The following is a 10,934-nucleotide window of genomic DNA, read 5'->3' on the forward strand; positions in this document are numbered from 1 at the left end:
ATCAACTGATAAATGGATTAATACATTGTGTTATATTCATAAAATGAACTACTACTTAGCAATAAAAAGGAACAAAATATTAAATCATACAGCATGAATGAGTCTCAAACCCTTCTACTAAATAAGTGAGACACAAAGACTCAATACCGTATTATTCTAATTATATGATATGCTAGAAACAGCAAAACTTTAAGTAACAGAAAGCAGGTCAGTGGTTGCCTTGAGTCAGAGGTTAGGGAAGGGGTTTGGAGAAAACATTTTTGAGTAATAAAAATGCTCAATGTCTTAGGGGAATGTTATTGTATGTAAATTATACTTCAATGAACCTAGAAAAAAATTAAATAGAAACAGAAAGCTAAGTAGACATATATAAAATATAAGTCACATTAATCTAAAACACTTAAAAATATGCATAAGTATTATGTTGTATGGCATTTTGGCATAACTAGAGCAATAGGAACATAAACGGCTGTGAATTGGATTATTTTTCCAGTCAGCACACATTTTTATCATTGTCATCTCCTCACTTTATTGCAAGTACAGTCAGCATCAGTGTTGAGAACTTTTTCTCCTAGGAGGTACAGGATTTGGCTCTGACATGGTGTCGCCTCCAGAGTTGCTCAGAATCTAGGCTCCATCTGTTACAGGAAAGGGGTCCTAATCCAGACCCCAAGAGAAGGTTCTTGCGCAAGAAAGAATTCGGGGCAAGTCCACAGTGCAAAGCAAAAGCAAGTTTATTAAGAAAGTAAGGGAATAAAAGAATGGCTACTCCATAGAAAGAGCAGCCCTGAGGACTGCTGGTTGACCATTTTTATGGTTATTTCTTAATAATATACTAATCGAGGGGTGGATTATTCATGCCTCCCCTTTCTAGACCATATAGGGTAGCTTCCTGACATTGCCATGGCATTTGTAAACTGTCATGGTGCTGGTGGGAGTGTAGCAGTGAGGACCACCAGAGGTCACTATCATCGCCATCTTGGTTTTGGTGGGTTTTGGCTGGCTTCTTTACTGCAACCTGTTTTACCAGCAAGGTCTTTATGACCTATATTTTGTGCTGACCTCCTGTCTCATCCTGTGACTTAGAATGCCTTAACCGTCTGGGAATGCAGCCCAGTAGGTCTCAGTCTCATTTTACCCAGCTCCTGTTCAAGATGGAGTTGCTGTAGTTCAAATGCTTCTGACACTTCTGCACCTGCCTAGGCTGCCTTCTTTCCTGAGATGTCCATAGCAGCAGAGTCAGCTTCTCCCTGCTTCCTGTCCATGGTATCCTGAGTGTCCTGGGACTTGAGACCCCAGAAACTTGGGACTGGGAAGCCGCATGAGTGGTCTCCCCAGAAATTGCAAGTACCATTACCCAGCTTCAGTGGCATGGGGTAGGGGAAGAGGGCACGTCCAGGAAAGGCCCCTTCTGCATTCCTGGAATCAGAGAATCTAGAGATGTTGAAAAAGGAGCGACTCTGTTCCGAAGCTCAGACAGGAACAAGGACTGAGGCAAGGGAGGCTTCAGACAGAGAGGGCTGCCCAGCCATCCTAAGCCCAAGTGAGAGGGGCTCTGGGCCCTAGAGTTGTCACACTTGCTTGCCCCTCTCCCTGACAGCAGGTGTCTGGGCTCCAGGCCACCAAAGGTGCAGCAACTCACAGCCTCCATACAGGCGGTAGGTGGAGACCATCCCTCCTCACCTAACTCCATACGTCCCAGTAGGCTTAAGTCAGGAGTAACTTCATGCTTTTCTGATGATCATCAAAGTGTGACTTTAGAAATAGTGACCAATCTCCTGAATTAAAATAAAGAACATTCCTCTTTGCTTGCAGATGCTTTAAATTCCTTCAAGAGAGTTTTACTTTCAAATGTCTGGAATGAATAATTAAGCTAAATTCCTTCACCCTAAAGAGTAATCAGCAGTTCTAAATGATTCTTCCTGCTTCCAACTGGAAGAGGAGGTACTAAAATGTATGTGTGGTGTGGGGAAGCATAGAGAGAGATAAGGCTGGAAGACAAACTTGATAAACACCGTGACTTTTCAAAAGTAGCACAATTTGCTGTCCACAAGACAAAAAGACTGCTCAATGCAATATTTCTGCTGCATGTGCCATGGCCTTGGTTCAAATGTGGGACCAGAGTTCATCAAGACTGTCAGAACATGATAGAAGGCAAGAAACCCCAAGCACCTCATTTCACTGGTGCGAACACAGGCCCAAGAGTGAGGAAGGATCCCAGGCTTTGCCATGTCAACCTCCAAGCTCTTTTCACCACATGCCTTTGTTACCAGAAAGGGTCCTGATCTAGACCTCAAGAGAGGGTTCTTAGATTTCACACAAGAAAGAATTTGGGGCAAGTCCATAAAGTAGAGTGAAAGCAAGTTTGCTAGAAACATAAAGAAACAAGAGATTGACTACTCCACGGGCAGAGAGCAGCAGTATGGGCTGCTTGATTGAGCATACTTACGGTTATTTCTTGATTATATGCTAAACAGGAGGTAGATTATTCATGAGTTTTCTGGGAAAGGGGCAGGGATTTCCTGGAACTGAGGGTTCTTCCCCCTTGTAGATCATGTAAGGGTAATTTCCAGGCATTGCTAAGGCATTTGTAAACTGTCATGGCACTGGTGGGAGTGTCTTTGAGCAGCTAGTGCATCATAATCAATGCATAAAGAGCAATGAGGACGACCAGAGGTCACTTTTGTCACCATCTTGGTTTTGGTGGCTTTGGGCCGGCTTCTTTATTGCATCCTGTTTTATCAGCAGAGTCTTTATGACCTGTATCTTGTGCTGACCTCCTGTCTCATCCTGTGACTAAGAATGCCTAACCTCCCAGGAATGCAGCCCAGCAGGTCTCAGCCTTATATTTCCCAGCCCCTATTCAAGATGGAGTTGCTCTGGTTCAAATGCCTCTGACAGTAAGATGGATTCCAGTAGTACTGTTCGGCTCAGAAAATAATCTCCCAAAATGAAGGCCTCAGAAGCAACCTCAGGAGCAAAAGTTTTTCTGACTTTGTCCTTCTCTCCTGTCTCTCAGTCCCACTCTCCCTCAAGGCTAGCCACAGAAACTAGAATCCCTCCTCCCCAAGGTAAGTCTTAGAAATCAGAAACCCTTTTCCCCAAAGCCAGCTATAAAACCTAAAAGTATTTATCTGCCTTTCCCTCTGCCTTTCTACGTAAAAACTGGCCATAAAGAAATGATCTGACCTACAGTGTTTGACGGTAGGTCATAAGGCCCCTATTGCAGAAAGGGTCTTGTCTCATACCCAGAAGGAAGGAGTGCTGCACAGAGAGGCCAGGAAGAATCTAGACAGACACAGCCGTCCATACATTGTTGAACCTGAGAATAAAAATGGACACTCTCCCCTGTACCTCTGGGTCTTCAGTCTGGAGGCTAAGTATATACATGTTAAATACATTTGTGTGCCTTTTCTCCAGTTAATCTGCCTTTTACACGCTGATTCTTCAGTGAACCTTCCAAGGCCCCAGGGGAACTTTCCCATTGGCCCATGCAGTAGGGGACTGAAGGCGCTGTAGATAACTGCCTCATCTCCCTGTTACAGTTCCAAAAGGATATGTGGGAGTCCTCGTCCCCAGTGCCTCAGAATGCGGCCTTGTTTGGCAATAAGGTTGTTGCAGACATAATTAGTCAAGATGAGGTCACACTGGAGCAGAGTGGGCCTTTTTACCAGTTTGAGTGGTAACCTCCTAGGAGGATGATATGAGGACATAGCGGGGAGAAGGCCATGTGAGGAGGGAGGCAGAGACTGGAGTTGTACAGCTGCAAGCCAACGAGTGTCGAGGATTGCTGGTTATCCCTGAAGTAGGAGAGAGGCAAGAAGGATTCTACCAGACTCTAAGGTTCTGGAAGACAGGCATGGCCTGACTCATTTTTCCCCTATAGTGTCTGTCTTACAGAGTGAGGGACTCCACAGGAAGCCAGTCCTTTCTTTAGTCATAAGAGCCCCAGAGGAAGTGAAGCCATTTCTTTAGTCACTGACAGAGCAAGAGCATCGCCGTCTTGGACAAGCACTGCCATTCTAAAGTTCACCTTGATCAAAACCCACCTAAATCCAAAGGGCATCAGCCTAATGGCTAAGGTCAGCATGACCATAAACCACAAATAATATCTCCGATCAGAAACATTCCGAACTCCTCCCCAACCAGAGACTTGTCAGCCCCAAAATAACCTCCCCTCCGACCAGAGACATTCCAACGCCATCATAAACTTCTCCCCTACACAGAAACATTCCAAGCTTGTGATAAGCCCCCTCACCATAAAACCAATATATACTCTTAGTCTGTAAGAGAATGTGCTCCCGACTGAAATGGGCCAGAAGTCCCTCTCAGGTTTATATCTCCAAAATAAACCTGTTCTTTGACTGTTGAGCTGCTTTTTGTGTTTCTTTCCTCTTTCTTTAATTCTTACAGTCGCAAGGGCCACAGCGCTGTCCCCTAGCCCTGTGTTGGCTGGGCAGCAACTTTGACACACAAATGGAAGGTGGGAAATGGGGCTAATACTCTGGAGAAATAAGGATTCTTTTGTTCCCCATCCCGTCTGCATGGTATTCTTGAAGCCTGCTTGGGAGCTTTACTGGGGCCTGTGCTGCTGTTGATGGCCTTGACATTTCTCAGCCCCGCTCTTCTGTATGGGAATCCTCTGAGCAAACCTCTACCCCATCTCTGCCACAGACTATTAGAGGGAGCTGCTTGTGCTTCTGTCATCCCCTGAGACTACCCAGACAGAGGAGACTCTTATTTATTTATCTGTCTCACTTATTTCCAAACCCCCAATACCCAGTGTTTGGCACATAACAGGATTCTGTGCAAGTGCTAAACTGAACAGGCCTGGTTTTTGTTTTTGTTGTTGTTGTTGTTGTTGTTGTTGTTGTTGTTGAGACCGAGTCTTGCTCTGTTGCCCAGGCTGGAGTTCAATGCCATGATCTCGGCTCACTGCAACCTCCACCTCCTGGGCTCAAGTGATTCTCCAGCCTCAGCCTCCCGAGTAGTTGGGATTACAGGTGTGCACCACCATGCCTGGCTAATTTTTGTATTTTTAGTAGAGACAGGGTTTCACCATGTTGGCCAGGCTGGTCTCAAACTCCTGACCTCAGGTGATCCACCCGCCTTGCCCTCCCAAAGTGCTGGAATTATAGGCTTGAGCCACCGTGCCCAGCCAAGACCTGGCTATTTTAAAGTTTAGCTACAGGTTACAGAAAGAAAATTTTTTAACTCTATCAAACAGGATCAAGAGAATTCCTGAATAATCATTAGCATTCCATTGCTTAGCCAGACCAACACAGTGGCTCAAAGATGTGTGTGTACATTTTGTATTTTATAGGCATGTAGCTCTAATAGAGAGGCTGGAAAGCTTGCCCTACTCATTTCTTCACAGTTTATTATGTGGAAAAACATAAGCCTTTTGTTTTCCTGGGTTGTTAACTTGGCACCTCATTTCATGTAGAGAACTTGCATTAAAAGATACTACCCCTGTGAGTTAATCAGCCATTTAAAGAACAAAACTACTTGACAGGATGAGGGACTCTCAGGGCTTATCCTCTATGAAGAATGACGTCAGAGGCCAGGGGAGGGGAGAGATTTATGACCTGGGTGCCCAATCACTGAATCCTCAAAACGATCTAATAAAGTTGGTCTAAGACCCACTCCAGAGACGATGGAATTGAGACTTAAAAAGGTTAAGTAATGAGTCCAACGTCATGGAGCCCAATGGCTCTGATTCAAAAGAGGGGATTTTTTTTCCTAAGTAATTTATTTATTTATTTTGACACATAAAAATTTTAGATATTTATTGTGTACGTATTCTGACATATGTAAACATTGTGGAAAGGCTAAATTGAGCTACTTAACATATGCATTGCCTCACATACTTATTGTTTTTGTAGTGAGGACCTTTAAAAAGCCAGAGATTTTTATTTCTTTATTATTTATTTATTTAGAAGAGCTCTCCATCCAGCCCAGGCTGGAGTGCAATGACACAGTCATGGCTCACTGTGGCCTCAACCTGCCAGGCTCAAGCAATCCTCCCACCTCAGCCTCCCGAGTAGCTGGGACCACAGGTTTGCCACCATGCCTGGCTAATTTTATTTATTTATTTGAGACAGCATCTCACTGTGTCGCCCAGGCTGAAGTACAGTGGCACCATCTCAGCTCACTGCAACCTCCACCTCCTGGGTTTATGCAATTCTCCTGTCTCAGCCTCCCAAGTAGCTGGGATTACAGGTACCTGCGACCACGCCCAGCTAAGTTTTTGTATTTTTAGTAGAGATGGAGTTTCACTACATTGGCCAGGCTGGTCTCTAACTCCTGACCTCAAGTGATCTGCCCACTTCAGCCTCCCAAAGTGCCGGGATTACAGGCCTGAGCCACCATACCCAGTCTAATTAAAAAAAAAAAAAAAAATTAAGAGATGGGGGTCTCTGTATGTTACGTACTTGGCTGGTCTTGAACTCCTGAGCTCAAGCAATTTTCCCTTCTCAGCCTCCCAAAGTGCTGAGATTACAGGCATGAGCCACTGCACCTGGCCTGGTCGGGTATTTACTGCAGAGTTTTACACAGTCAACTGACTGACTGGGATCCATATCCTAAGAGAATCTTTTTTCTTACAACCTGTATTTTTTTTTTCACTACACTAAAAATATATTTGTTGTAGAAAAACTAGAAATTGCTGACAAACAGAAATAATGCTTAAGTCACACATAATTCCACCACCTAGAGATAAATACTGTTAATATTCGGGGTGAACATTCATTCAGATGTCACTGTGTATTTATCTATTTTTCACACAAATAGGATCACATTATACATGCAACATTATAACATGGTTTATTAACTAAGCAATATCATGAACATCTCTATGTCAACAAATGTACAGTGCGATTTTCATCAAATGATGCATAGTGGTCCATTAAAAAAAAACATATTTAACCAATCCTGTACTGTTGAACCTTCAAGTTGTTTCAAAATCATCTTTGCTATTAGAAACAATACTATGACAAGGTTACCTAGCAGGAATGTGTTCAGAGAGAAGAGGACAAGCAGGGACACAGTGGCCCCGAAGACAAGGACAGGCCCCTGGGGACGAAATGAAGCCCAAAGGACACATTGAAAGTAGGATGGTGACTGTCAGGGGCTGGGAAAGGCAGAAATGGGGATTGCTGTTCAGTGGGTATGGAGCTTCAGTCCTGCAAAATGCAGATGTTCTAGAGATCTGCTGTGTAACACTGTGCATAAATTATAGTTACCAATACATTACTATATACTTAAAAGATTATTGAGAGTACATCTCATGTGATGTGTTTCTCACCACAATAAAATGCACATAATCGAAAAAACAAACAAACAAGTAACCAGAGAAGGAGAACTACCACCAGGAAGGAAGGAGGGGTGTTAACAGAAGTCCATAGAAGAGACAATTTCACAAAGGGGACAGAACACCAAACACTGCAGTATTTGCTACCACACTAATAAATCGTCCTTGAAGTCAGCTGGATGCTCTACAAAATCCATAAATGCAACGTCACAAAATTGTCTCCCAAAGGCCTTGGATTTTCCCACCACAAAATGCAGCCCAATGGAGTTGGCAGGCAGGAGGTCAACTCCGGAGCCTGAAGCTGCTTTCTGGAAACAAGTCATTGCTGACTCCTTGGTCCATGTTGGCACATGCCAATGAACGTAAGTGCCGCGTGTCACGAGCAATCTGGTGTTAGAGATGGGGTTGGCCCCTCAATAACAGAGACCCGTGTCCTGCCCAGAGCATGCACAACTACAGGGCCACACACACACAAATTGGCCAAAACCTTCTCTGTGGCCATCCTTTATCCTTTATTTATTTATTATTGGCTGCATTTCTTTTTTTAGGGAAGTTTTTACTTCTCCTCTGACATACTTAGTGTTATCCATTAAAAACTATTGACTGATTCAGTCACATTACCTACAAATATTGAAAGATCAATTTTAAAAATTCCTTCAAAATGTGCACAGGCACAAACCTGATATTACCCACTGTGAACTTAGGCCTCTTAAAGTTAGCCTCCATCTTTGACAACGTCACCGGTTCTATGTAAAAATTAATGTGCTTATGTAAGGGTATATCCTGTTCTATATCAGGTGAGACCTTCTGGACTTCTTAGGTGGGGCCCAAGATGGACTGCAAATGTCTTTTGGCTAAGGAAACAAACTTAGTCCCATGTTTGCCCAGGAGTTGCCTGGTTTTAGCACTGAAAGTCCCTTGTCCTGAGAAACCCCTCAGTCCTGGACAAACCAGAAAGTAGGATAGTCTGTCAGTCACCATGCACTTGGCACCAGTCAGTTCAGGTAGCTCTCTTTACCCAACTATCTGGAAACCTTGTTTTTGTTATAGAGTTCATAAGTCATTGATTGTGAACGAGTGTCTACCTCTGAAGAAATTACATGCACTTTGTTAATAGTTAACATTGGGCCAGGCACAGTGGCTTATGCCTGTAATCCTAGCCCTTTGGGAGGCCAAGGCGGGAGAATCACTTGAGCCCAGGAGTTCAAGACCAGCCTGGGCAACAATAGAAAGACCCTGTCTCTACAAAAATACAAAAATAGCCGAATGTGGTGGTATATGCCTGTAGTCCCAGCCACTCAGGAGACTGAGGCAGGAGGATCACTTGAGCCTGGGAGTTCAAAGCTGCAGTGAGCTATTTTTGTGCCACCGCAGTCTAACCTGGAGGTAAGAGCAAAACCCTGTCCATAAAAAATAAAGTAAAAATAGTACTTCTAACAAATTATAAATATATATATGTATATATCAAGTTATAAAGAATGGCATAACCCCTTGGGGTTCTGACATTAACCACCATATAATTTATGTAGTTCTTAATAGGAGTGACTGGGGGATGTTCCTCTTCTCAGCCCAATCCAGGTTGTCTTCTTGCATCACTTGAGGTTGGTGTTATAGCTGGTCCCTCTTCATTCATCCATTCACTGTGTAAATTGCATGCTTACTATGTGCCTGGCTGTTTGCTGGGTACTAGTAATAGAGCAGAAAACAAGAGACCCGTTGTGCCCTTGTAGAATCTACATGCTGGTGGAGTAGACTGATATCAATCAAATAATCTCACAAACAAATATATCATTTCTAATGGAGGTAGGTGCAATGTAAAAGAAGTCCAGAGTACAATGACAGAGTACAGCAGGAGATGTTCATTAGATATAGTCAGAGGTAGCTTCTCCAAAGAGGAAACATATAAGCTGGACATAAAGGATGAATCAAAATACAAATTAAAACTGTCAAAATACACATTCAAAGCACTTAACTCCAACCAGATTCAAAAGTTAAATAGTCAGACGTAGCAAAATGTGGTGCAGAGAGCATGCTTGCCCACTGCTGGTGGGAGTATGTGTCTGCTGCTACCCTGTGTCTCTGAATGCCACATCCTCTTTCCCTACTCTCTGCATTGCTAGGGTTTGGACTCTGCAAACTGCATTTCCCAGGATGCCCTGCCTGCTGGTTTCCTGTGAGTTTCTGCAGTGAAAGGCGCTCGTGGATATTAGAAGGCAGGAGAAGAGGAAAGCTTTCTGCTACTGGCTCTGACTCTTGATGGTAGCTACTGATGAAGCTGGCAATGGAAGGGGGCAGCTGAGAGCCAGCAGCCTGAGCAGACAGCACCTCTTTCAGCAGTCCCTGCCCAGACTGAGGCAGCCTCTCTTTCATGGATCTGGAACCAACTGCAGCAAGCACAGACTTGGGGACTGAGCTCAAGGGCACTAACAGCTTCTGATTTCCAAGGATCATAGCTTTCTTCCTTTTGGATCCTCCAGTCCCATTTCCTTCCTTTTACTCTTCCAACCTTCTTAATATCTTTGTTTATTTTTATTTTTTATGTATGTGTGTATGTATTTATTTTTGAGATGGAGTCTCACTCTGTCACCCAGACTGCAGTGCACAACTGTGCAATCTTGGCTCACTGCAACATCTGCCTCTCAGGTTTAAGTGATTGTCACGCCTCAGCCTCCTGAGTAGCTGGGACTATAGGCAGGCACCAGCATGCCTGGCTAATTTTTGTATTTTTAGTAGAGATGGGGTTTCGCCATGTTGGCCAGGCTGATCTGAAACTCCTAACCTCAAGCGATCCTTCCACTCATCCTCCCAAAGTGCTGGGATTATAGGCATGAGCCACCATACCCAGCCAATATCTTTGAAACCAATTTCTTGTATTAAAGTCCCTCTGTTTGAAATACCTAGAGTGGTTTCAGTTTTCCTAACTAGACCCTTAGCGGTTCAACCATTTTTTTCTTTTCACAATTTTTAATCCTGAAAAAAATTTAAACATACATTTTCCACCAACATTTTGTCACATTTGTGCTGTCTCTCATCTTCTCTCTCTCTCCTTTCTCTCTTCAGCGGTTTCTCCACATAGTCACAGTTTTGCTGAGCCATTTGAAAATGAACTGTAGATATCTTGGCACTTCTAAATTACTCTTAAGAGAATAAGAATAAAAAAGGACATGTTCATACTGACTCTGACACCATTCACATTTTTTAAATTAGCAATAATCACATAGTATTACCCAATATTCATTCTGTATTCAAACTTCTCCAATTGTTCCAAATATGTCTTTTACAGTTTTTTTCCTAATAACAAGATTCATGCTTTGTGTCAGGTTATGTTGGCTCAACCAATTTTGAATACAATTTGGCATTAACTTATGAAATTCTTGCTTATATGCACCAGGAAACATGTAGAAAATGTTCATAGCAATATTGTTCTTAAGAGAAAAACTCTGGAGGTGCGGGCAGGAAATGGAAAGAGTCAAGGATGCCTTCTCTGGGTCTGGCTTGACAGCTGAGGGGACAGAGATGCTTTTGCTGCCTGCCCTACAGTGGTCCACCAGCTTTCTGCTTTCCTAATGCTCCTAGATGCTGTCTGTACCTGCTCAAAATTCTCTCTACCTGCTTTCTGCCT

At 43.5% G+C, this 10,934-nt stretch overlaps 1 long non-coding RNA gene across 1 annotated transcript; it reads left to right on the top strand.

The window, feature by feature from the left end:
* The first annotated feature begins 2,856 nt into the window (after positions 1–2,856).
* LOC116276440 lies at positions 2,857–4,281 on the top strand. Its single transcript, XR_004186007.1, has 2 exons — positions 2,857–3,071; positions 3,178–4,281. It is a non-coding gene; the product is annotated as an uncharacterized LOC116276440 (long non-coding RNA).
* The last annotated feature ends 6,653 nt before the right edge of the window (positions 4,282–10,934 follow it).

The sequence above is a fragment of the Papio anubis genome, chromosome 8 (assembly GCF_008728515.1).
Source record: "Papio anubis isolate 15944 chromosome 8, Panubis1.0, whole genome shotgun sequence".
In the NCBI taxonomy this organism is placed as follows: Eukaryota; Metazoa; Chordata; class Mammalia; order Primates; family Cercopithecidae; genus Papio; species Papio anubis.